This window comes from Haliaeetus leucocephalus, unplaced genomic scaffold (assembly GCF_000737465.1).
Source record: "Haliaeetus leucocephalus isolate CR32 unplaced genomic scaffold, Haliaeetus_leucocephalus-4.0 Scaffold173, whole genome shotgun sequence".
Taxonomy (NCBI): domain Eukaryota; kingdom Metazoa; phylum Chordata; class Aves; order Accipitriformes; family Accipitridae; genus Haliaeetus; species Haliaeetus leucocephalus.
Window position 1 is genome coordinate 1,290,260 of NW_010972609.1, and position 27,092 is coordinate 1,317,351.

A 27,092-nucleotide genomic window follows, 5' to 3' on the forward strand; every position below is an offset into this window, starting at 1 on the left:
CTAGCTAAGATATTTATGTGCTAGAAGACTTACAGGACACTGCTGGAGTTCCAGGTGTAGACCAGGCAGGATACTCTAGAGCATCTCAGATGGCACTAGATTACTGTAGGCATCAAGATCTATGTCTTTGCATTGACTTTCACTCAAAACTAAAAAAATCCACCCTGTCAGACAGCACACACAGTGACGGGCACCATATGGGAGCAGAGAGGTGTATCCCTCTTTGTGTATATATAATTTTTCTCAGGCATGCTTATGATCAAGTCCAAACTTCTCCTTATCATCACCTTGTTAGAGTAACTGTTCATTTACTAAGGTGAGATCTGAAGTTTCGCTGTGTAACATGAAGTTGGCTTCTTATGGGAACTTGTGTGATCTCCAGAGTTAACATCCTGAGGCTGAATTAGTTTTAGCACCTCTTTATTGGGTGGGTAAATATTTACATCAAATTGTCCAGAGTTTAGCATAACAACTTCAATTCTTCCTGGCAAGAAAGCCAGCACAGGTCACTTTGTCAATGACAAGGCTTCTAGATAATTAAACAACACTCACTGGCCACTAATTTATATGCATTATAACTCAGACTTAAGAACCTAAATAGACCAATAGAATAAACTTCACAGACACTAAACACTTATTTGCTGTGACACTATTTACATTCAGGACTACAGAAAGCAGTAAATCAAAGGAGGACTTTAGAAGAGGAAGAAGAGATAACAGTCTTCCTTTTCCCAATATTAACATTTAATATTCTTTCAGACATATGCATTATTTGATGCAATTGCTAGAAAAGCATTTAGTATGGAAATTTTAGATAAGGATTTGAATGAGTCAAATAACGAATCTTGCTGAAAAATACACCTTCAACTTTCATTTAAACTACCCAGAAGTGTACACAGAAGTACATGAATGTTTTTTCCACATATGACACACAAATAGTCCTTTAAAGCTCCCTCCCATGAGCATGCACTGAGTTTCTGTGTATGGATTGCAGCACATGGACCCTGGGCTTTTAAAATCTTCTTGGCCTGGAGATGTCACAGTCTAGGCTGAGTTCCCTGGCAAGTGTCTGTGACACTTACAGCACACTGTGACCTGATGATAGCCCAGCTGCTTTCGATCAGCACTAAATCTAGTCCCGGGCACACTTCTGTTCCTTATTAGACATGAGAAATACACCTGATATGCCCTTGTCATCTTCTTGCAGCCCTTACTCTGGGCTTAGCTCAGAGGCTTCAAAAAAACATTTTGAACCCATTTTGCAGCAAAGGCTAATTAGATTTACCCATACCCATGCTTCTAAATTTTGTTCTTGTGGAAAGAAGACCTGGAAAATATCTTCAGGCGTATTGTCAAGCAAGCCTGATGACAGCTGGTCTACCACCCTGATAGCCTGATATTATGTTATATTCCAGTAACAGATGGACACATCAGGCAACTATAGCAGTCAAGCCTCAGCTGGTGACCAACAAGTGGAAGTCCAGATTTTTGCCTGTGTTTGTGAAAAGGACAGCATCTGTGCATGTACATATGTACAATAACAGTTACACACAAAATCATGTTCCAACAATGCATAAAAGAGAGGTAAAATAAAGGGAAAAATCACAGTGGCAACAAACTAGAAAACAAGCTAAAAATGTTATAACTGCTTTTTCTGGCATAGTGACAGGGCCTACTGTGAGATTCTAGTGCCTGGTGTGAAAAGAAGCAAAAGAAGATGCATAAAAACATCTTAGAAGTGATTGCTCATGTGGTAGAAAATTAATATCACAAAACTATTTCCAGGAGTGCTATGATTTCTTCTCTGCTTACGGGAAATAAGTTAAAGAGCATAAAGAATACAAGGAATATTCTATCAAAAGGGCACTCTCCACAAAACTAGGATAGAACAATCCCATCTGGATAAGCAAAAAAGATTGGGGTTTGGGGTTTTTTTTGTAAAACTTATTGTGAACATTGAACACAGTGAAGCTGAACAGGCAAGAAGTACAGCTAGAATTGCAGGGGTCATTCATCTCTGCCATGGGGAAATAAATAAATCAATTTCTGTTAATGTTCTTGGGTTTTAGTCCCTGGTGCTCAAATTTTGTAACCATTTTTATTTTTCATTATTTGATTTTAATTAGACAATCTTAAATTATGTAATTTACAACCAGAACATGTATGGAAAAATAATTTCCCATTCCTTTTTCTCCATGCAGTAATATTCAAATCAATGTACAAGTTTCTTTTTGCTTTGAACCCGGTACTTCTGTATTTCACAAGAGGTTTTATTTCAGGAAAATGATCATGAAGGAGATAAATTACATTCTTCATTGCTTTTGTATTTCCTTAGTTGTTGTATCTTTTACTCCTTTTGGCAACAAATCAAAACCATGAGAGGTGTCTTCCAGTTGCAAGCAGAGTTTTATGCATGCCTTATCACATCATTAAATCAATTGTGGTAGTGATTTCTCAGCTTTTCTTGGCTGTTCTTTCAGTCGTTTTTGAGTCTTCCCAAACATAACAAGGTAAAATTAGTTCTAGTATTCAACCATTATCTACATCATTTTTCAAATGGGAAGTCTTTGATAGATTTTACAGTACAGGAGATCCGTCAATTAATGAAGTCAGCTAAAAATGTAGAAATTATTCTTAGTTCTAAGTGTTATTTTTTTACATCCTGTTTGGTACTGCATAAATGCATTGCTTAAGGCTGCGGTATATTTTCTTTTGGGGCATATAAGAACTGAAGGTACAAGCCCAGTTGGATTTCTCATGGCAACAGACTTGTCAGCAGATGTTTATATTTAATCCCTCTCAAAGCATTGAGAGATACCTCGATGCCTTTCAGGGCAGACGCGGTGGTGGTGCTTCTTAATGCCAGAGGAGCTTTCACTATCATAAATAAGAGACCGTATCTCCCACACTGAAAATTAAATATCTTTGCAAACAAGCTCTATCAGATCAAATGCATCAAGAGGCAGTCTCTTAGCCCCATGGGTGTCAGCATATGTGGTGATCTATCATACAAACCAAGGCTCCAGCAAGTCGTGTTGCCTCCTACCAAGTGCTGCTGTTGCTCACTGCTTCCCATATTAGGCAGGGCAGCCATGATAAACTGTCCTGCTCTTGAACTATTCCTGTAAAGACAACGTCCTGACGTTTTTTAAGATCTGTATTGCTACTGGATTTGTGTACTTCTGTTTGTATACATTTTAGATTCAGAGGTCTCCCCTGTGCTGGAATACATCCAGTCTCACAAGCAAGGTCACATTAGGGATAGTTTTCTTTGACAGCTTCTTGGGGAGAGGCGTTTTCTGCATTTTCTGTACTCAGAGCCCTGGGCTACAATTCGTCATTAGAGGAATCTTTGATGGGGACTACTAGATGTTTTAAGCATGCAAATAAGAGTAAATAATTTGGAACCCTGGGCATATTATGGTGTTAGACCACGTACTCATCTAATATTTTCCCATATTGGGAGCTGCAGTCACTTTTCTACCACAGCCTGTTGTGCCACACAGTCCAGAAAGCTTGCCTCTGACAGGGTGCTTGTAATCTAAATATAAAAGAAAAGACAATACTAAAATATTGACCATTCAGTGTGAAAATGGAGAAATAGAGGGCCAGTATCAGTCATCAGGTCCTGATTCCAACTCTCAGACACCTTAACATTTTCAGGCTTTGTAATTGATGTGAAAAACAAGGACAACAAATTGGTGTTGAGGATGTCTACGGTATCAAGAACAAAGCCAGTGGCACCCCCATGAAGCTGGAGGGTGGGAAGTAGGATCTTCTCAGAGACATGCCGAAAGATTGATTGGAGGTACAGTAGGAGGAATAGACTAAAAAAGAATTTTTCACTGATAAAAGCTAAAGGAGGACAGGGTTTCAAGAACAGTACTATTCACATCAGTGAAGGCTGACAGATTAAGGAAAATAAATGCTGGAAATAATTATTAGCTATGGTAAAATCATTACAAACATTGCACATCACTGGAACTGTCTTCTGATCTTTGATAATGCAAGTGATGATTCCCCAAGAAAGTGGGTCTTATAGCTACCAGTCTATTCAGATGATTGAAGCAGTGGTTTAGGCTTCCCCTATACTGACATAAACTGTTACACTCAGGTCAAATATCTATTTTCTGTTGCAAAAGGTCCAAACTTGCTTTAAAAAAAAAAAAAAAAAAAAGAAAGGCAGTCCCACAATCATCTGATTTCAGAACTTGGACATCAAACCTGGATGCCCTGCAGCCTTGCGCCCAGCTGAGGAAGGAGAGCACTGGCAGTGTGCTGGAGACGAAGTTAGAGACATTGTGGGGACAAAGACATTGCAAAATCACTAGAAAATCCTGTTCCCCAAAGTTACATCATCTGATGTTGAACCATGAGTATTTTATTCTCTTTAATGAAGTTATGGATTTGAAGGGACAGCTTTGCTAAGCTAGTGTCATAAACAGTCCACGCAAACAGAGCTTATGAATTTTCCAGGGAATTGAATTCCCACTAAAGAAATCTCTCTTGAAGCTGCTCATTTTCCACATCAACTGGGCAATCATTTTCTTTCTTCTGCTAAGGAAACTGAAGTCAATGAAACAATTAAAGAGTCTATCTGCTAATAGATAGGTTAGCATTTATATAGGGTCTCCTTGCAATTTACTTCTCAAAAAGAGTTCATTAGTAGATGAAAAGGTTGAGAACACACTTTAGAATATGAATCATAAATTTGTCTTTTCCTCTGTGGTGTTGCCTTTAGTGAAATGATATGTGCAGGAAATAAATGCATCTTCTTCTCAAGCTGGAAGATACATGAAAGTGGAGGAGCTGGTTTCATCTGTATTGGGCTGGAGATAAAGTAGGGGGTGTTGCCTCCCCACTGACATTGCTGGGAAGGGCACTTCTGCGTGTATCCCATCAGCAGTAGCTGTGGCCGCACAACCCCTGCTCAGATCAAACATTCAGCTATCCAAATGCTCAGCACCGTGCCCAACATCAGAACAATATTATTGGAAAAAAGGCTGCATTCCTTTTTTTTGAATAAGGTCATATACTCGTTAGCTTTTGAAATTTTGGAGTGCAGTCTCAAGTGAAAGGAAGTAAAAGAAAAGAAAGATATGACTCCCAGTGTGCCAGGTACAGCAATACAAGAGGCTTAAATACAGCTTTCCTTATTACTTCTTCTCTATGCAATGCCTTTGGAAATGAGGCCAATCGCTCTAGAATTTGAGGAGCAGCTTCTGGGTGCACTTTAAAATGCTGCAGAATCTAAACATGGCTACATTGAATACCTGCATATATCCAAACTAGATATCTTACATAAAATAATATGATCTCTACAGTGCAAAAACAAGTGCTTGGATTGTACTGTTTTAATTCAGAGTAGTGGTTTTCAGCCCTCCTGTTTAATGACCTTGTAATAGCCTGAGGTAGATCACATTACTGCAGGATTTTTTCTGGTGCTAACTCACATTTTACTTTGCTCAATTTTTCCTGGCCAAACCAGATTGAGCTTTAATATATTTAGCGTTTGAAAGGTTGCTTAATAAACACCAGCCTGGAATAACTTAAACTATTATTTTCTAAGACCTTCAGATTTGTCCCTGAAAGGCAAAGCAGTAGAGTGATCACGTTCCAAACAGCTTTAAAGCTAAAACAAAAGTAATAATACAAATATATAAGTCAAGGACTTGTGTTTTTTTACCATTCCTTTATCCATCCCACACACATTTCTTTCTGTTCCAGCCACGCTCTTCTGTAACATTCTCCCAACATTTACGCAAATCAAGTAATTACAGTTTCTGCCTTTGATGGGATTGCTCCTGTGCCTCAGGTTACTACATGCTTATCTCTTAGTGGTTTGAATTAATTGCATGTGAACATGTCAATCCAGAAAGCTGTTCTAAAAATGTGTGTTGTTTAATGATGGTATTACAGAATCAGACCAAGAGCAGAACTGTATGAAAAGTGGAATAATTTGCTAGATGAAAGAAAAGGTCACATGGAAATGCTTGATGGATGTGTTCTTCTTAGGGGACATTTTGGTGAAGGAAATTTAAGACTCCTGAAGCCCATCTGAAACTCGGCCCAAGGAACACCAAAGAACATTGTCAGGCACACAGCTTCAGAGACAGGAAAAACCAGGCTGGGGCTCAAAGGAAGCAAATGTCCCTCATGTATCTAAAGACTAGGAATTCATAAAATAAAAATTAATTAAAAATAGCTGTTCTCAGAGACACATTCCTCAAATCTCAACATAAAGAATATCCCATGATGAAAAACCAGAGACAGACATCAGGTATTTTGCCTTCTGCTTATGCAATTGCCACACAAGGAAGAAGTCTGTGATCTTGCAAAAATTTCTCTACTTTTCTATGACTCTGCAACTTTCTTTTATGACAATGAAGAACCATGATAACGTGGACTAATTAGGCTGCAACAAATGCTCTGACAAGGAACGTTTCTCAAATGTCAAGTGCCATAAAAAGAGAGAGTGCCTTATTTTAACAATTTATTTGCAAAGGAAATGGGTGAAGACCCAAAAGGCCTGGCAGGATATTTACTGGCCTATCAGGCAATCTGAAAGTACATGAGTACAAGCAAAATCTCAGATTCTATTGTTATTTCCAGTATGACATATAAACCACAATCCAAATTTTCCAAAACAAAGAGTGCAATAACCCTCTTCTTGAATTTCCTATCACAGAAATAAGCAGATTTCAGCTGTTCTCAGCTTCACCAGGCTGAACTGAAACAGAACAGTCCCATCTGTAATTATAAATTCATAAATCACTCATCCAAATTGTGTATTTTTTGTAATTCAAGGTAGGCAGGATGTGTTATACTAGCTTACAAATCCAATCCATGACCTCCTGTGTTTTGAGAACAGGGCCAAAGATGGAGCTGGAAAGTGAGTGTCTTGATGTTACAAGACACACTGAGAATTTGTGAAATACAGTTTGGAAAGCATTGCAGAGTGGCAGCCATGCACAGGAAATTTGATATGTAACAGATTTAGAACAGTTATAAGGAACAACTTCCTTTATGATGACGTCTAGGAAGTCATTTATCATCTCACAGAGGAGTCTGGCACCTTAAAGTGTTTATCTAAGGAAAGGAAATGAACCCCTGTCATCTAATAGAAACAGTATTTGATCCATTTCACAAAGAAGTACACTGGTCAAAGGAATTTTAAATAATCCTCCACTCCAGCATTTGGCTATACCTGCTTCTTGTCTCCAGGAAGCTCTCAATCCATTACTTTCCTGGTGTTTTCCTTTCTTTTCAATCCTTTCCTTATTTAGACAGCCTCTGGGTTTGAAGATTATCCAAGATTTATTCCTTTTCAGATTAAATTTACAAATACATCCAGTTACATTGAATAAAATAGCTGGTGTACTTTAAACATACCAAAAATTTAGTTTCCAGGAAGCAAACTAAGTTGGATTCACTAAATCTTCTTGATGTCTATCCTGCAGACTACAATGCAAGGCAGCCACAGGGACTACCATGTTTAGTGCCTGATGCAAAGTCCATTAAAGTCTTCCCACAGTCTTCAGTGGGCTTTGATTAAGGTGTTTGGGTGGCATTATCATTGAAAGCTTTACTGGAAGAAGTGTGTTATAAGGAGGAATTTATTTTTTTGAAATGAGCAGAGAACAAAGAGGGAAACCTGGAAGAGAGGCGTGTTGACGAAAAGGAGAACAGAATGGGAACAGGTTTGATGGGAAGTATAAAAAGGAGCGAAAATAGCAAGAAAGCTTATGAGGAGAAATGAGAGCCAGAATGCACGAAATAGTAGATTTATTGGTCCTTTGAGGCAGAAACAGAGATTTAAAACTGATTCGTGAGGGCTGAGAAATCCAAGCGGGAATCTGAATAAGACACTGAGAACAGTAAGAAATTATGATGACTCTTACCATAGTATTAGGGATGGATGAGAAAGTAGGTAGGTAAGAGATCTGGGAAAAGACAGCTCCGCATAGCAGATTTCACCAATAAGCTGGAGGGGAAAGGAGAGAGCTTCAAGTATTATTTGCTACGTCTTGATAGTGACAGCTTTAACATGGAAAAGGAGCAGCCTAATGCAACCCCTGGCCTGCTGTCCTGAGTTTCCAATCCATGAGGATAAAACTAAAAGACAAATGTTCAATTTGGTATCTCACAGAATATTTGCACTTTTTACAGCTTCATCTGCACAAAACAACTAGATGGCTGTAGAATGGATAACAGGACATGTGCAAAAGACATCACAGGGAAACACTTATGCATGGCTCAAGGCGATCAGTACTGAAAGTTGTAGCTACTTCACAAAAAGAATGAAATAGAAAAAAATAAAAACTGAAAAAATGGCACTGGTCTGGGGTCCAGGCAAGAAAGCAGAAGAAATAAGACTTGTAGGGAAACCAGAAGATATGATTGTTTTCTCGGGGGGGGAGGGGAGGAATTCTGTGAAGCAGAAAAAATTTTGAGCAAAAGTTATTATCAAACATCAGCTTCTGGCCACAGGGCTGTATGGAAATGGCTGACTCTTCACGGCTTGCTTAGAGATTATTGTCCTCTAGTGCAGCAGACACAAAATATTCCTGTGAAGTGACTGATAATAACTGAAATAGGTTGAATTTGTAGTTTTGGGACAATATTGATTGCCTTCTCAGGTAGCGCAGGTGAAGTCTAGACCCTCCAAGTTTCCATTTCACTAGGGAACCACTGCATACAAGAGTTTTCCTTAAAAAATAAAAATAAATAAATAGAAGAAACCTCAGTTATCTTTCTCTCTTTTCCCCTTTACTTAGTCTCTGTTTCCACAGTGTGTCGTGGTTCATCATGACCTCCACTGCATGATCCCTTTGAGTTTGCCACGTTTAGGAATCTGCAGAGTTCAAAGCTTGTGATACTTTTAAAATCCTGGCTAGTCCCAACTGACTGGTTCAGCAGCTCCCCCTCCACTTTTCCTGCCGCTCTTGGCTGCCCCCCAGGATTTACACCTCTTGGACTCTTTGTCTTCCCTTGCAGCACAGACAGGTGCTGGGACAGTCTTCAATGCTTTGTTCTTGGTGCTAAACTGCTACTCAGCATGTTCCCATACAATGGGCTTACAGGGTTTATTCTGGCAAATTCCACTACATGTTCACTGCCTTTTTCCTCTCCTATCTGTTATGGGACATAGCCATTGCTGTTATCTGCCTTCCACTTCCCCCTAACTTCCAAATAATGAGTTTAAGAAGAATGCAACTATCTGCCTATCTCTCACTCTGTCCGTAACCCATTTGAATCACTTAATAAAAGCTGTGCAAACATTTTTAGGAACTGCCAAAGGAAGGGGAAAAAAGACGTCCTTCCCTGGCCCCTGGTCCTGGAAGGAAACTCACCAGACTGTGACAGGTTTTAACGACTGACATTTTTTATATACTTTTCCTTTAATTCAGAGAGAGTGCTATCTAACTCCAGCAAAATGACCAATCAGTTCAAATTCCTCTCTGATGTAAGTTGCTCTTTTCTCTGAATTTCAGTGGGTTTACACTGAGAGCTCATTTGGCTGCAGTTCTCCTACCTGACTGAACTGTCCTCCTCCGGCCTTTACTTGTCTTTGTTTAGAAGAACAAATCAGAGACAGGAATTAAACAGGCGCACACTTTGCTGAACAGGAAAAGCGTGCCGAGTCCAACAAGCCTTTTACGTTTATCTCTTCTCCATGTTCCTGCTGTGCCACTCAAACCTTAAATCCACTCTCTCAATTAAAAAACATCTGTCTTCCCCACAAGTCATCAAACTCTTTTTTCTTTAATGACCTTACTTGGCAAATTACTCCTGTGTTCACTACCTTGGTGAAATCTCAGAGGTTGAATTCTCAGTTTGCCCTTAATTTTCCATCTTCATTCTGCTTGTGCCATTCTCATTTTAGTTTCCTGTTCTGTTTTGTGACTATCCTTTACACATTTTCAGTACTTCTAGAACTAAACCTCTTTCTTTCAATGAACTAATTTGTCTTCTTCAAATAAATCATCTGATCCCTTCCCCCTTCTCTCTTCGCTTTTCTCCTTTTCCCCCAGTAGACCCTGGCTTATGTTTCAGAAGGGTTTTGCTGATTTGTAGCAAGCAAGCATGCCTGAGAAAGGCTAACTCCGATTCAGTTATCTACATGAAATAGACACTATGGCCAGGCTGCACATTGTTGTCACTTAAGTCTACATAAACCCTGAATAATGCCACTGAAATCAAAGGAAATAGATTTCAAATTACCTATCTCACATTATACATTTCAAACAGTGAGGTTTGTATAATTTCAGAAGAAAAGAAGCCAACCTCTTGAGTAGTCTTGCTGAAGTTCTTATTGTAACACTTTCATCATCTAGGAAAACCCATTCAGCCTGATAAATTGTCTTAGCTAACATGCCAAACTCTCTCCTTAGCAAAAGCCCAGAAAAACAGCATTGTAGAAAGGAGCTGTATATTTACCAGCAGCAAGGAGGGCAGTCACCATCCACAGCAGTCAGCTTGGAAATGACCGCTCAGCTGCAAGTGATTGCCTCATTTTTCTCTTCTTCATTGACCTCAGCCTGGCTAAGTGAAGAGTTCACCAAAGCAATGCAGGACTGCACAGTGTTGAAGTCCTGGAGTGAAAATCTCCAAAGAAAGACCTTTGTTTAAACTGGACAACTTATCGCTGGTCAGAGAGTAAGACAATGGGGAATGGTTAAATTCTTCCTCCCCTTTTCAAGGATCAACACTCAGGATGTGAAGCAGCACGTAGCTTGCAGAGCTAGAGCACAGCCAGCCAGTTTTATCTTCATTATTAAAGATCTTGTAGTTATATGCAGCATTTACAGCCTGTGGGATGTCCTTGCAGCCTCTACTAAGGCTGTGGCAATATGTAATATTGCAGATATGCTTTACTTAATGGAAAATAGACATTTATGTCATGTGACCTTATACAGGTCTGTATTCAAATGTCAGATTTTCCTGCTGTTTAATCTTTCTTTAATGTTCCCAGAAGACTGGCTCAGAATTGTGTGGTACCATAACCTTTTATATCTCATGACCTCTCCTGATAAAGCAGTTGATGGCAATTTACTACAAATCCCAGTCACTCTGAGGCCTAAATATAATTTTTTTGAGCAAAATATTCTCTGTCCAAATTCATCTTTGGTACTAATCCATCAATTTTTGTACCATTTCTATTCTGCAAGTCTGTGACTATAGTAGAAGCGGGCCTCTTGTCTGCCTCAAGGATAGTATTTTATGCGATTGTGTCATTTGAATGGAGCCAGTAAATAAAATCATTTGCTATCACTTCAGTGTGTCTGACTTTCAATACATTCATCCAAAAATTTCAAATCTTTTAAAATCTTGCACCATCCGTCAACATTTCAATGCTTCCAATTTTAGCTTCTGCCAGCTTTGATTTTTGGCGCTCTCCCATCACGATCATTTCTACTATACTCATCATTCGGTCCTCAAGAGTAAGGGTTTAGAGAACGTCTAAAAATATCATGAAGGATGTCATTAATTTCAGTCACTTCCCTGGAAATGCAGACATGGCACATTCTGTTCAGACGTTTGTCCACCTCAGACCATTCAGCCTTTCCACAGTTGCTTCCCCTTGCCACCAAGCAATGTGGAGCTCCTACTCGGGAGCACAGGGAGACTGATGCAGCTATCCCAGAGTCCTTCACACACTTTCTGCTCTCTAATATCAAAAGCTAAATACTAGTAAGATAATTCTGTCATTGCCTGGTAGTGACTGAGAAAATTATTTCCTTAATGTTTTGGTTTCTCATCTACTTTCTGCCTAGTCTGTATCTATAAATAGGTTTAGTGTCATTTGAGCAGGGAACTACAGCTTCATGTTCAAGGTTTATTTCTGCTCCTCTAATCAAGTGGTAATGGACTATGTTGTAACATTCCTCTGTATCAAAAGAAGCAGTCAGCATTTACTTTTGCTCCAGAGCCTGAAGATGTCCTAACTGCTTCAGAAAAGAAGTAACAAACCCATTGCCAGAGAACATATAATCTGCCATCACCAGATTAAAGGATATGTAATAGCGCAGAGTAGGTGAGCAACAGAAAACAAAGAGAATGGTTAAACATAAAAAGATAACAAAAACAACAATGGGATAATGTGTTTTCTGAGCAACGCTGTGATCCACTGTTACTGAATTTATCTGAATGAATAATTCATTTCTTATCAGTTTATTCAAAAAAGACGTATTTCTGAATATTCGCCTGTACCATTAACATTGTTTCTTGTGTGCTTACCAAGACAGGAAATAACTCTCTGAAGAGTTTGGAAAGCAGTAAAGAAGATATCTTAGTCCAAAATGAGTTTTCCAAATGAGAAGGACAAGGCATGAGGAAGAGTGGAGTTGCTTACAAATGAAGCAGAGGACTGCATCAAGGACACCCACTGGTGCCACTTGCTGACTGCCCTATGCAAGATCACTGGAATGAGCTTTATTAGTAGCTGGGATTTCTCACATTGTTTTCTCCTTATTCGTAGAAGTTTACTTGAAAGAATTTAAGAAAATCTTTCCAGTTCAACAAATTATGTCCTCCTGCAGTCAGATTGTTTGAGGTCAGAATTGTCCCTGTGTAACACTGTGCTATCTCTGTAGATGATTGACACCGGGCAAGACTGCATAGCCTTGGCAGAAGGGCGAGGGCAGCACTGCTGCATTATCTGTAGGAACATGACTCCTTCATTTCCTCATGCTGAGAAAAGGTTCGGAATAATGATCCTGTCCCTACTCAGCAAGGCCTCAGTCCTCTCACAACCTCTCTAATCTACAGCATATTTAAAGATCGGACCACCTTCAAAGAATCACTTGACTTTATCTCTCCTAGTGTCTGTTCACACTGTCCTGGCCAAACTATTTTACTGCATTTTATCTGCAAACTCACTGTGACTCATCCTGAATGCGGACAACCCCTCCTACTGCCGATCATCTGTCATCTTTCTGGTTCAGCTCTCTTTCTGTTGCTATTACTGTAATTGCAATGGCATTTGCTGTAGTTTAAGATGAAATACAGCTTCCCACAGTAACCTTCAGTTCTCATAATTTCTTATGCATGGTTTATTGAGGATTTTTAGGTCTGGCGTTAGTCCTATCCCCATGTAACTCAAGATGAATATCTGCGCTTTGATAAGTGCAAAAGAGATAGCCTATGGTATTGTTCTCTTCATCTGAGAATGTTCAAAATCAGGTCCTGAAAGGAGGCAACTTAATAATTTTCAATTTCTAAATGTTTAGTGTTGTGAACTTTTCTCAGGTGTTAGGTCATTTTTCATTAGCCACTTTTTTTCCTGCTGCATACCTTGCAGACCTATTTGTTAAAGATTTATTTGGCACAAGCTGCTTTTCTCCATGCCAAAGGACTTACAAGTTAGTTAGCCATGGCCTATGTGGGGAGAACTGATGCTTCCTCTGAGGCTGCTTGCAAACTCCTCAGAGGGGAAAGCCACCTGGGTGGGAAGGTTGTAGCAGAGCCGTAGGAGCAAGAGATATCCCAAACGCTGTAACTGCCTAGCCACATCGGCTGGAATTGGTCCATTGCTGTCCAGAGGACCAAACACTTCTAAGTAACTCCTTTGTGAAGAAGAGTATTATTATGTACCTAGGGAATAGCAAGAAGTATCCATCCAATAGGGAAAAAATACCTGTCATGCTGAAAACAAACAGTTTGCCATACTTTTAACACCAAGATGGGAGAGCCTACATAATATCTATTAATTATGGAAGGGGGGTGAGTGTATGACTAGTTTGCAGCTACAAATTTTGTAAAGTCTCCCTGAGGACAGGAAAATGAGGCAGACAACCCTCAGACAGACAGCCCTTTTGATTAGGATTTATTTAAAATCTAGGGATTAAGAACTGCATTTTCTATGTTCACAAGATAGAAACATTCATATGTCATTTATTGTTTGTTAGTCAGAAATTAAGTGAACCAAGGCCAAGATTCAGTAAAGCATGTAAAACCTTGCTTAACTCTATCCTTAAGCACCAAAGCTTTTCAGAGCGTGCCTTCTTTAGCCCCACACTAAGTCCTATTGCCCTCAGTTTTACATAGGCATAAGACTTTTGTTGACTCTCCGTGAAAAGTTATGCCAAAATATACAGTCCAGAACAATTCAGAGGCAAGATACTTTTAAAGTAGCATTAATAAGCTTCCCCACTGTCTTTGTACACAGTCTTGGTATCTAAATCTGCCTTTCAACAAGTAAGTAGGGTTTTGACATTATTTTTTCATTACAAACCTTATCCAGAACAACAAATTAAGCCAAAAGGAAAAGAAGAAAACATTACTTTTCTGTTTCAAGTAAGAATTCACATGTTATACTAAAGTAAGTTAATCTTGCCAAGAGGTATCAAGCTCCATCTACTGGCTATTAAAATGAACTTGTAACCCAGCATGATGAGTTTTGGGTCTATCTACATAAAACAAACAAGTAGATTAATTATCTTTGTAGAATTTCAGTCCAGTTCCATTCTGCTATACGTTAATTAATCTTATTTAAATATTAGCTGTATTTTCAAACTATTACATCATTTGCTGTGTTATGTGAGCATAGGAGAAAAGACTTTCATAAGTACTGCATGAGATATTAGGCTATGCATAAATAACAATTTCCATACAGCTAGACCAGAAAAGATTCTAGTGCTCTGTTTCTTATGGTACTCACATCACAAAGACAGATTTCAACAAGGCTTTGACCTGCCTAGTTCGTACTTAATTCAGTCACTGAAAACACCCTTTAGTGGTATCAAGGGAGGACCAAAAGGTACTTATACCTGCAAATACTTATCTAAACAATTAAACAGGGAGGGGAGATCTCCCTTCAACTTCCATAATGTGGGGGAGCAAGGCACAACAGCAGCAGATGAGGAAATGTTGCCTGCATAGAGACAGTATCATCCTTTGACCAAGCAGACAAAGGGAATTTGTTTTCCACCAGCATTTGTTGTCTCAAATGCATTAATTCTGTATGCCTTTTCATATACGCTCTGCCTGTTTTCAAACATAAAATCTCAAGGACTGGAAATAAATTCAATGATCATTTTGAAGAAAGGCAACAGCTACTCATACCTGCAGTTTTTCTGTCATGTGGGACTTTTGATAAATTAAAGATAACAGTACATCAGGCTAAAGTCATACTGACTAAATGGGCACTATTTCAGTTCTATGTATTTATGATGAAATAAAATCAGTCAACTAAAAAAAGAGAACAGCAAGGCTTGTGCAATAGGCATCATGCAAATTCAAATTACCTTCAAGATACTGAAGATATACAAGGCTTGAAGAAGTGTATTTCTCCCTGAACGATGTACATCAAATATCATAGATTTTCAATCTCATTGAGCCAAAAAAACAAAAAGAGGGAGGGAGCGGGAACAGCCCTGCCAGAAATCTGGCGTTCAGAAAATTCAACAATCAGAAAAGGCTGTGATTAGTGTTAATAGAAGATAACATCCTATCCGTTTCATGTTTGTTTACTTCTAAGGGAACATTCTTGCCTTAAATTGCATCCTGTTTCCAAAAAAGCTGCTATGCTGAAGTCTTATATTTACTAAGGTTAAGAAAGTAGGTCGACAAAGTCCCATTAATCTGTATCACGTGTCAGCTGAGTGGATGTGCAAGCTCCAGCTGCGAATGGGACTTCCTCCCTGCTCATCTGTCCTAGATGCTGCCTTGCTCCTTTTCTGTTAGAGCGTTTCACAAAGCTCATGCTGCACATAGCTGGAAATACAAATCTCTTCCCCATTTTCCTGTGGTTTACACTGTTGACCATCATCTTCACCCTCCAATCTTCTCCCTTAGCTTTTATGATTCTGCCCTCTCCTGGCTAGTATCCCTCCTTGTTAATTGTTTCCTCCTTCCTGATGCAAGAATCAAGGGGAATTTCACAAAGATCAGCTTTTGACCCATCTTTCCCCACTCTATATTTATGTATCTAAATATGTGTAGTTATTAGAAAAGCGTCCAAGTCATCACGCCTGAAAAATGTTGTTGAATACATAAGTAATGTATCCGCTGTTTTTCAACCAGCTTTATTCTCTGGGGAATCCCATTCCAAAGCATTGGGTCATCCACAATATCTTCCCTATTTTCTTTTCTCAGTCTTAGGGACAACAGCAATGTAATTTCTGTCACTGAGGACAACACTCTGAGCATTAATTTTGACTTAGACCTTTTCATGGTGTCTAAAAGCCCTGTACTGATGCAGCTGAGAAACCAAAAGCCTGTAACTGAGATAATTACATCTGGAACCTATTCACCTTAAATTCCCAGTCTAACCAGTCCAAGAAGTTACACCCAGAGGGCAAGCTAGGTCCTTGGTAGCTGAACTTCCCAGGGCAGGTTCTTTGTTTTGACACATTTCTGAACTGGGATGAATCATTCATGCACATTTTGAAATCTCACAGTCATTTCAAATGCTGATATTTTTCTGTAATTTTCAGATTTGAAGTGGACTTTACTCTTTTTTTAAGTAATAAAATATTAGCTGTCAAAACAATGGTCAAAATAATTGTCAGCCCTTTTCAGTGCTGAAGGACAGGTGATCCATAAAGGCAAAGTTTATTAGCAGTTTTATAACCCTGTAAATGGGAAGACTGATAGAAGTACCAACTGAAAATGCTGTGAAAACATAATCAGATTTTTTTATTTTGCTCTATTTCTGTTTATCTTTTGTTTTAGAGACTCATTTCAACAAAAACTCAGTAATAATTAAACCTATTTTGGCCAGCTGTGCTCTTGGCAGATGCTATCCTGTCACCCTTTATCTGTTCCAAAATCCTTGGCAAAGTCATAAGCCTGGACTTGCTCATGTCATTCCCTTGATATCCTTACTCTTACTCCTCATTTGGTCTAGCTCAAAATCTCTGTCTTTGAAGAGACACCAGAGCTTCTTACTGAGCATACCAACTTTTCTCAGACTAACTGTGGAGCTGTGTTCTACAGAGACATCCTCGACTGTCATAAATGAAGTGGTCCCATTCACTTTTTTCATTTCCAGTTTTACACAACTGTTCCTTACTCTTTGGAGGTGATTTCCACAGATATCCCCTCCTCCAGGACGATCCTAGGCCATAAGCATTTAAGAAAAAACTTGAACTGCGATTAGGCTTTTTACATAACTTTGTTGTTATTTGACAGATACATTCCCCAGTCTGCTCATTGGCTTTTTCTCTTTTGTTTCATCTTATACTCCAGTGGAAAGCTGGAGTATAAGATGTCTTTGTTTTGTTTTGTTTTCATTTATGTAGCACACAGACAATACTATCCCTACACTAATGGTTTTTCAGGCAGGATTACCTATAGATCTACCTATAGAAAGCAGCCCTGAAGTCAGTGCTCAGAGACTACTGCAAGAAGGGACTCCACCTTGGAATAAGATTTTTTTTTGTCAGCAGAATGATAACTGATAATAAAACCTAACTTTTAATTGAGTTGCCTTATCTCCTGGCTCTAGCTCCTGAAAGAGCAAAATGAATGAATGGAGTAAATAAGTGAAATGGATTTCTACAGAAACCAAATTCTGGATATCTACATTTAACTAACGGAGCAAGCTGTTGTTGTTAGAGGCCATGAAAGAGGGAAAGCTTTCTGGCGGGTCAAGTAGGAAATACAAAGAGTTAAAATAAAATGCCTGTCTCAAGCTACACTACACAGTTTTCCTGCTCCAGGTCCTTGATTCACACTTCAGGTTTCTGGTTTAGATACATGAAGGCAAAATCCTCTTCTGAAAAAAATGGCACAGAACACCTTAACAGAAATTGTAAAATTTCAGATGATATCTAGAGAGTAGACTGCAGGTATAAGCACTTCCAAAAGTTGGTGTTAGCTGCAAATGCAGAAGAGTAATTCATTATATCCTAGCTGTAAGTCTTATAAAACTGCTAACTCTTAATGAAAAAAAGACTCAATATGGTATAGTTTTATATATCAATTTTACACTCCAGCCCTTTACTTTTTTTCTTGTTCCACTCTTGAGTATTACCTTACCCACCTTCATTAATGTCATGGAAATATCTGATGTATAAAGGATTTACTTGTTGCAGCCTCTGACTGCCTTAAGCATCCTGGAAGATACGTAAGCATTTATTCAGCTGTAGATATGAAGGTAATCTCATTCAAGAAAATGGGACTAACCAACTGGAACTCTTTGGTTTAATACTGAGATCCTTAAATAGTCAGAATGTGAAACAAACTAAATAAAAGGAACATATTTTGGTAGTTTCATAATATTAAAACAGTATTCCAGTCATTTTTCTCAGAGTGCTCACTGGGAAATGTTGGTATCTCCAGTCACATAATTTCTCTTTACTATGAGCAAAACTCTCCTTTAGCATTTCCTGGAGCAGCCTAAGGCACTGATAATTTCAGAAGAGAGATCATAAGTCAAATATGGGGAGCAACAGTGCTCTAGTATCAAAACAACTTTATGCTCTTTATTTTGCCTTGCCAATTTGTCATGAGCAGACATTTTTCTTCAGAGCAATCTGGATGAGAGAGAGGCAGAAATATTTGGAGAATCTGGGCCTAAAGTCATCTGATAAGGAAGCAGACCCTCTGCCTCCAGAAGACTGGGGGCAACTTCTCATTATTTTTGAAGTGGAAGATGACACATAACTGGGGAAAACTCATTCCTCTCCTGCCCCTCAAAGCACAGCTGAATAGTACAGAATCACAGTACTTTGTCCTCACACTCCCATCCGCACAAGTGGACATCTAGCCTGAATATGGGCTTCAAGAATATTTTGATGAACCCTGACAGCTCATCAAAATAAATACAGTGTGATGAGAGAAAAATGCAGGAATAGTCAAAATACTTTATTCTTCTTAATCTGTTATCTGCTTATTGCTGTTGTCCTTCTTTCCCTTGAAAAACAAGTATTTTAACAGCTGTACTTAATACAGTAATATGGAACAGGGTTTACTACAGAGAGGATTTAATGTATATTTTACAATACATTTTGCTGTACTAGTTGGTGATGCATATTTTAAATCTACAGAGTGTTCTGCTGGATATATTTTAATGTGCATAATTGCCTCAACAGTTTTCTCTTTTGCCCTGACACCTTTCCCTTCCCACTGCCATCCTGAGCATTGCTACAAAGCTCTCTATGTCCTCTTGTTTTGACCATGGCCCTCCTCTCTTTGAATGATTCCATGTCTCTGCTATATCAAACAAAAATACTTGTTGTCTTCACCTTGAAACCCTTTCAGAATCCCACCTTGCTCATCCCTGTTCACTTTTGAAATACAAGCAGGCAAAGACAACATCATGGACATTTTGAGACTAAAAAATTTGTTTTCTTCTGAACCGGAATGAAGAAAAGTATGTCTATGCATTCTCTCCCTTCATCTTTTTCACACTTTCTGACCAAACTTTCCCTGGGAAATTTCACTAGATCTTTTTTTTATTCTGATATGAAATGTTTGACTCTGGTTAAGAAAACATACTTTGATGGAAATGCACTTGGCTGAAACTATTCCAAAACATCAGTTCTAATCACCTCTGACTTTTAATCAACCCACGATATCAGCTCCCCACTGCAAACTCGTCACATTTTCAAAATTTATTTTGTCCTGCTTCCTCCCATGCTGTCCTTTAAACACTTACAAAGCTACTTCATTCTCCTCCTTCTAATCTCTCCCTTGAAATGAGGGAGGCTTACAAAAAAACTGGATCCTGGTTGGGCCACTCGTTCTTTGACCCTACTGCTTCCTACACCGAACAGCATTATTACATTGTTTTCCCCCTTCTCGGACTGTCTTCCTCCTGCTTGCCATGAACAGGCATAGGCTGAATGCTATGATGAATGGGCCACCTTTTTAGTCTGTGCTTTTACTGCCTTTGCCCTCATAGTTGACAGGCTTCTCATTCTAGTCTCTATAGGATCATGACCATAGTCACAATCATGTTTATAAAATAATTCTACCTAAAGGGCAGTCAGGTTATGAATGATGCTGTACAGACAAATTAATAATTCCGAAGACAGTAATGCAGCAAAACAAAAAAACCTTGGTAGTTAACTTTCTGGAAAATACCTCTGAATGACACAGAAACTTTAATTTCAGCAGAAACTTTCTCTAGGAGAAATTTCTCTCAAGATGCGGATGAAATTACTGATTGAAAAGACAGGAGCCTATCTGATCAGAATACTGGTGGTAGGTTTGTATTTCTAGCATTTGATTTCAGTTCCCCACTCAGCCTAAGTTGGAGAAGCAAGTGCACTGGATGCTGGGCTTATGTTTTTCTGCGTTCCTTTCTTTGTTTCTCCCTTAAAAATAATTCTTTGGGATCTGGTTTCATTCTAGGGCAACCCTCAAACCACAAAATCTTTCAAAGAATGAGAAACAGAATTGTTTTCATGCACATTCAATTGCAAGTTTCAGAACATGGTTTTGCAGGGCACATTATTCTGAATTGATTATAAGCCCCAAACACAAGTATTTTGTAGTTGGTCAAACCTTGGCCAGCTGTTTCTGGGGGCCCTAATGTGCACTGTAATAGTCATGATTACCAGTAAGGCACATATTGGCAATCTGTGATTATATCCCATTGATTTTCTGTTCTCTGCACAGAAGTGCCATTTTGCACCCCTGGATAACTAGAATGTGAATTGACACATGTGTATGTTGTAGTAGACAATAGGATGAACTGCAGAAATGTTTCATCGTTTCTAACAGGAACACAAAATCCTGTCACACTTACCTGTAAAATGTCCTTTGTGTACTCATAAAAAATTAGCTTGCTAATCTGTAACAATATTTGGGTGTATAAATTAGTGTGTTTGTGTGCAGATGCATGCAGAATTTAAAATCTAGGCCAAAGACAACTCAAAGTCATTCATATTGCAGTTCATGTTTAAATTCTCTGATCCCTTCCTGCTTTAGTCCTCTGAAAATTCCAGTGTATTTTTTGCACCTGTCCAGCCCCAATTTCTTATTAATCATTGGTGGATGAAAAAAAGTCCTGAGCTGCACCCATATTACAAAAAGAAAAAAAAAAAAAAAAAAAAAAAGGAAAGTTGGGAGATGGATGTGAAGATCCAACAGGGAAATCTGTTTCCTCAGACTGTAACAAGCTCCACTAATTGTAATAAATATAAGTTTCTGGTTCAAAAGATTTTTTCCAAAAAAAATTGCCTTTTTTTTTTCCAAATAAAATATGACTAGCTGGCAAAAGCTAATTTTCTAACAAGAAACATATATTTTGATTCCAAATTAATATTTCAAAGAGGAAAGACCATTTTTTGTGTCCTTTTTTTTTTACTTTTTATTTGTCAGTTTAGGAAATGAAAGTTTATGTTGAAGTATTGGTTTGAAACAACAGATGAAAAGGTTCGAATAAATTGTTTCTACATTTCAGATAAGAAAAAACTTTCTCATTTCAGCTCTAGCTAAATATTAAGTAAGTTTTAAAATTATGGCATTATTATGAGACAAAATTTATCTTTCTCTAAGAGATATTCATAAAAATATAGGACAAAGAGATGATAAAGGAATAGACTCACTTTCTAATGATTTGAAAACTGATTAAAAATCAGTTATTGTGGCAACTATCTTTCCAGCCGCTGCAATAACTGTTTCTGTCCAATTTTGAGTAAAACCCTGTCAAAATGCTTCTCCATAAATTATTTTGTTTTCTGTGCACAGAAGAGGGATACAGTACAATCATTACTATCTACACAAAAATTAATGTTTGCAGCAAACCTTGTCACTATGAATTCAGTCATTAGCAATAGCATTATTCTTGGTACCCAGATTCTTCCTGCTGTCACCAGATGGCAGCCTCTACATATTCCAGTGAAACGCAGGTTTCTTCATGTGAAGTTAACGTTGGCCTTCGTGAACATCTTCCTTTCGAGGTGATTTCTTTGCTATACACACCCTTCCTGACTATATCTCCATCTCAGTGGTCTGCAGTCACTTCTAGCTGAACCCAATCTGCATATGGCCATCCTCAAGTCAATTCATTCTGCTATCTGCAATACTTTAAATTGACATCTCTACTTCTTCATTGCTAAAAGCACTGATGGCTATGTCATAAGCTGGGATGATTCAGTGTATTTCTTTGGTCCAAGTGAAGGCCAAGAATGGAGAATTCATTAGATAAATCCTGGATAACTTAGTCTATGCCCTCTTTTCTGTGCTCGTATGCAGAGAAGTTTGTGTGCTGTGGTTGCAGCTGCATGTGTGCAAAGGAACCATGTTGCAGGAGCACTACTGCACTGCTCGCTGAGCTGCTCCTTCCTCCTCTCCCCTGTGGCTCACCTGGCAGGATGAATTTGGTGAGGAAAAAAAGGGCTTCTCTCTTCTGACCCGCCTCACACATGTGAACATGTGCCTGAGTTACCAGTCCTTCTTACTGTTTTCTTCTATGTGGTTTAAATACTATTGAAGCCTCTCTGCGGCTTCAGCAGAGGAGGTTGACAGGAGCCTTCCAGCACCCATGGGAGATGAAGTACAAGGTACCTATGCGGTCAGAAGGATGCCTTCACCCTTGTAGGTGACCTCATCTTCAGATGCCAGCCAGATGAAGCTTCATCCACCTAACCCACGTAGGAAACAGCAGCTTCCCAATGCAATGGGACTTTGGACTACAGAAACCTTGAATAAGTAAACATACAGAGACTTGGCATACAGAAGTTAAGCCCAAAAGCAGTAGCCCAAATTCCCTTTACCTGATGGTATTGTCTTCTGTTGCCTGGCATTTGATGAGGGAAAGGAAGCCACAGGGCATTAAGATGTACATAAGCTACAAAATGACACTGGGAAATCAGAGAGTTTGTTGGTGATTCAGAGCTAAGGAGTGACACCTCAGTGAAAGGAAAGGCATGATGTGCTCAGAAAAAGCAAGATTTCACTCTGGAGGTATTGTTATAACCTATCTAGTAAATAAATGATAAGGGGAAAAAAAACCCAAACAAATGCTGCTGTGGAGAAAAGGGAATGGTTGGAAATTAAAAAAAAAAAAAAAAAAGGGTCAGGATTGTCTTCAAAGCAGCATGGACAAGGATGATAACTGAGCATGGCGGGCAGAGCTGAGGTCGCCCGGGGGCTGGAACAGCCGTACTTTTCATTTTGGGAATGTGAGCAGCCGGCCTCAGGAGCAGAGGAAGCATAGCAGGGGGCAAGAGCCCTCCCACGGCTGCCTGCGAGGCACTGTGTGGGGAACTGAGGGCTGCTCCAAGGATGGCCATTCAGCGCCATGTAGTCATGGAGTTTAATATATGTACAGTGCAAGATGACTCCGGCATCAAAAGTAAATACTACTCAGCTATACAAGGATTGCAAGACTGCATTCTTAGCTGTCTTTGGCCACGTTTTCCCCAGTTTTACATGAAAATGCCAATATAATCAAGACAAAATAATGTTAAGCATTTACTTAATGGCTTGTTTTTTGAAAGAGCTGGGTATCCATTAGCTTTCTTGTAGTCAGTGAAAAAATTTAAAAAACTATTTGCTTGAAAATCCATGGGTTAAACTTTTAGAGATCTTATCCTTACTTTTTAAACAAAACAAAGGAAACACTAGGCATAACAGCAGTGTTTACCATGGTGCTACCATGCCACCATGGTCATGTTACTTCCGAAAAGAGAATGAGGTAGGTCTGAAATGAAATTGGGGACTCAAATACCTATGAACTTTCTAGAAGAAAGAGGAATCTAAATCCAGATTTTGGAGCTAGTTTCATAACACTGGGCCAAATCTATCCCCTTGTCAGGAGTATACTTAAGCTTTGGGGTTTTCTGGCACCATGAACCATGGTCTGAGTTTGCTGCTTGAGCCATCTTTCATTTACTGTTTTCAGATATTTACAGGAGGAGATTTCCCCCACCCCAAGCCCCCTATGCCTTTGGATTAGAAGGCAGAAGCTCACCGAGAATGCCATGTTGCACAAAAGTGTAAGATGAGAAATACTACTAAAGCCCTCGCTAAGCAGTCGCTTTTGTTAAAACACCTTCAGTTCATGAAGATCCAGGATGTGTCTGCAGGATCTCTATTTTAAAACTTCTCATCCTGAAGACTTCTATGTAGCCAAGCACATTTTTTTCTAGTCCTGAAATTTATGCACAAATCAATTTCAAATGCAACTCAGTTTTACTTTAAAGATACCAAATCAACCCTTGCAGAACTTGGATCCTAGCTCTGGAGAGTATATCTGAATGAACATCTTCTGAGCTAAAGATTATTCCTAGATATTTAGGCGTGATGCATTTGTGATAGCTAATTGTAAGATCTGAAACCTGTAATGAGCTCCAGATACTCACACAGATGGTACTCCAGGAATATTGTCTTAATTTTCTTTCTCATTTCCTTCCCTTTTAATAAGACGTTCCTATAATTAAACTAGCCTAAGGCTTGATTCAGCGGGTAATAACTCATGCTGAGGTTCAGTGAGAGCCTGGAGCTAAATATGCTTAGATATGAATAATACACGGTTATTTTCCCCCTGCTGTTTTTACTGCCATATCCCTTGGCTTGTTTGAAATGGGTAAGTGAACACAGAACTTGTGAAGCCAACAACATTGTCTTCTGCCAAGGAAAGTGCTTTCCCTCTGCCCATCTCTGCAAGTCTGAGGTCAGTTTGGTGCCCTGGCCAGGATGGCCTTCATGGCAGAGACGGTCCTCATTGGAGCCTGCACAGCATCTGAAGGTGTTGCTGTGTCCAGAAGGGAGACTAATCCTCCGAGCATGTACATTCACAGCTAACTCCAAGCGTGTGAATAGCACATTCGTGCATTTAAAGTCATACACATGCACACACAGTTGCAAGGATGGGGCCCTAATTGGAGTTTGCAGCCAGCTGTCCACAATTAATGACGAGGGCTCATTAGTCGGCATGGAAACCAGCTCTGCACATGAGCCAACTGAAGAGCAGGCAGAACTCTTGCTGCTGAAATCATAGGGAGGAAAAAAGGTTTTCAAGGTTTTTTCCCTTGTTTTGTCAGCTCCCATAACCAGGAATGTACAGAGCTCGAGTTGTTCACGAGGTGAATTGCTTATCAATTAAGAAAACCTCTGAATGCAGAAACTTTAAAGATGTCATAATTCCTCTGATTTAAAATTATTGTCCCCTTCCTCCTCAAAAAATTCCTTAAAATCCTTTGGTTCCCTGTTTCTGTGGCAAGCTAACACCCTAGTCATATTCTTGAGTCTGTTTATGAAATCCTCAGGTAACCCTGAAACCTGGCTTATCACCCAGGCACCATGGCAGAGAAACAAACAGCAAGTCAGGCATTGATCAAAACTGCCAAACTGCAATCATTGTGTGATGAAAAAATCTAGCAACAAAAATCTAGCTGATATATTAGGAGCCCATGACTGGAGATAAAGATATGGAAGTTGTTCAGTGTTTTTTATTGCTCAGGACTTTATATTCTTAAATCATTATGTAGTTGTTGATACTGTAACATGTTTATTCTCGGTTGATCCATGCGTAACTGAGGTCAACCTATGGCATTTATAAACATACTTTGTTTAGTCTCAGGTTTTATCCCACCATAAAAGTGAGCAATTAATAAATAAAAGAAGAAAACTGGCCACACGAAGGACAGGCTTCCATAATCAAGATGCTGGATGTTTTACTCTGGTTTGAATACCAGGGCTTCAGAGACTTACAAGTACTTTAAACGCTTAAACTAGAAAAATCACATATGTGTTTGTGCACTGGGAATCAACAGAGTCTGCCCACTTCAGCCTGGGATTAAGCGTGCGAATTGATCCCGACACTCTGTCATCGGTACCCAGAGCTCAGCTCCAACTGGGCCTGCCACACACAGAAGTTGGGGGTTCATGCCACCCCTTCTAAAGATAGAGAAGTACGACCAAGGAGTCTTTGCTCTTGTTTCAAACTCATTAGATGAGTGATGACAGGTTATAGCAGCGGTCCCTCGTGGCCAGACAACAAGCAAGGCCCCCAACTGCTGCTGTCCACTACAATTGCAGTTGAATTTAGCCAGCTGTTGTAACAACCAGTGCGACATAAGAACCAGACCTCCCTGCGCTCTGGTTTAATGAGCTTTGCGCATTTTAGGCAAGTTCCCCTGCAAGATGCCGCTCAACTGTGACGCTTTGTGCTACTGCTGAAGCGTATGGCTATATGTTCTCGCTTCTTGTGTTGGCCTTCATATTGGCAGAAACACCTTCCCCTTAGCTGTTTCCTGTCTTTCAGTCTGCTGAGTCTGAACTAAACTGAATTATTTGCAGAGAAAGAGAAAGCAGGTAGCTCTCCTCACACCTCTGTTTCTCTCCAGACTGACTGCTCAAGTTTATACTCTTTATTTTAAGAAAGGGGTGAAGGGAAATACCAACAGGGGGATTTTGCTTTCACAGCCTTCTTTGTATGTAACAAAGATTCAATATCAATGTGCATCCTGAGTTCATTTTTACAAGGCAAGTGGTGGATTTTGTCTTTGTTCGGAATAATTGGAAATATTTTTTCTCTTTGACCCTTTGGGGAAAATAAGCAGAGTCTAAATATTCTTCTTTTGTAAGAAATATGCCCCCAAAACCAGAATTCTGGTTAAAACTCTTTTCCTTGTTTCTCTTCTTGGCAACCAGTTTTACTAGAGATAACCTGAAGAAGATGTAAAAACCCTCATTCTCTCTCCCTTGTTTTAAAACACTCCAATGTTGAGTATTCAAACCTGTGAGATGAATACTCATCCAAGAGAGTGTTTTCTAACTAGAAGTTTAATGTTGGTGTCTTTTAAGTGTCAAAAACATTATATGGTTACCTGAGCCAAATCTCTGGTATGATCTTCATGTGTTCATCTAGTGTCATTGGCTGTAATTTTATCTAGGCTCAAGACTAAGTTAAACTCACAGCACTTCCAGTTTTACCCTGCACTCACACTGTTTTCTGAATTACTGGAAGACACCTAACTTCATGAGTCAAAACTCACTAATCTGGGGAAGCATTGCAGTAGCCCCAGTGCTCCGATATTCTGAACAATCACCTTCACTGTAGATTTCTGGAAGATATTGGCACACATAATTGATTGGGTTACATTATAAAGTGTTCAAGAGGAGGAAAACCTTGTAGACTTTGTTATTTGCCAATGTGCCAATATAGTTATGACATCTGTTTCTGTTTA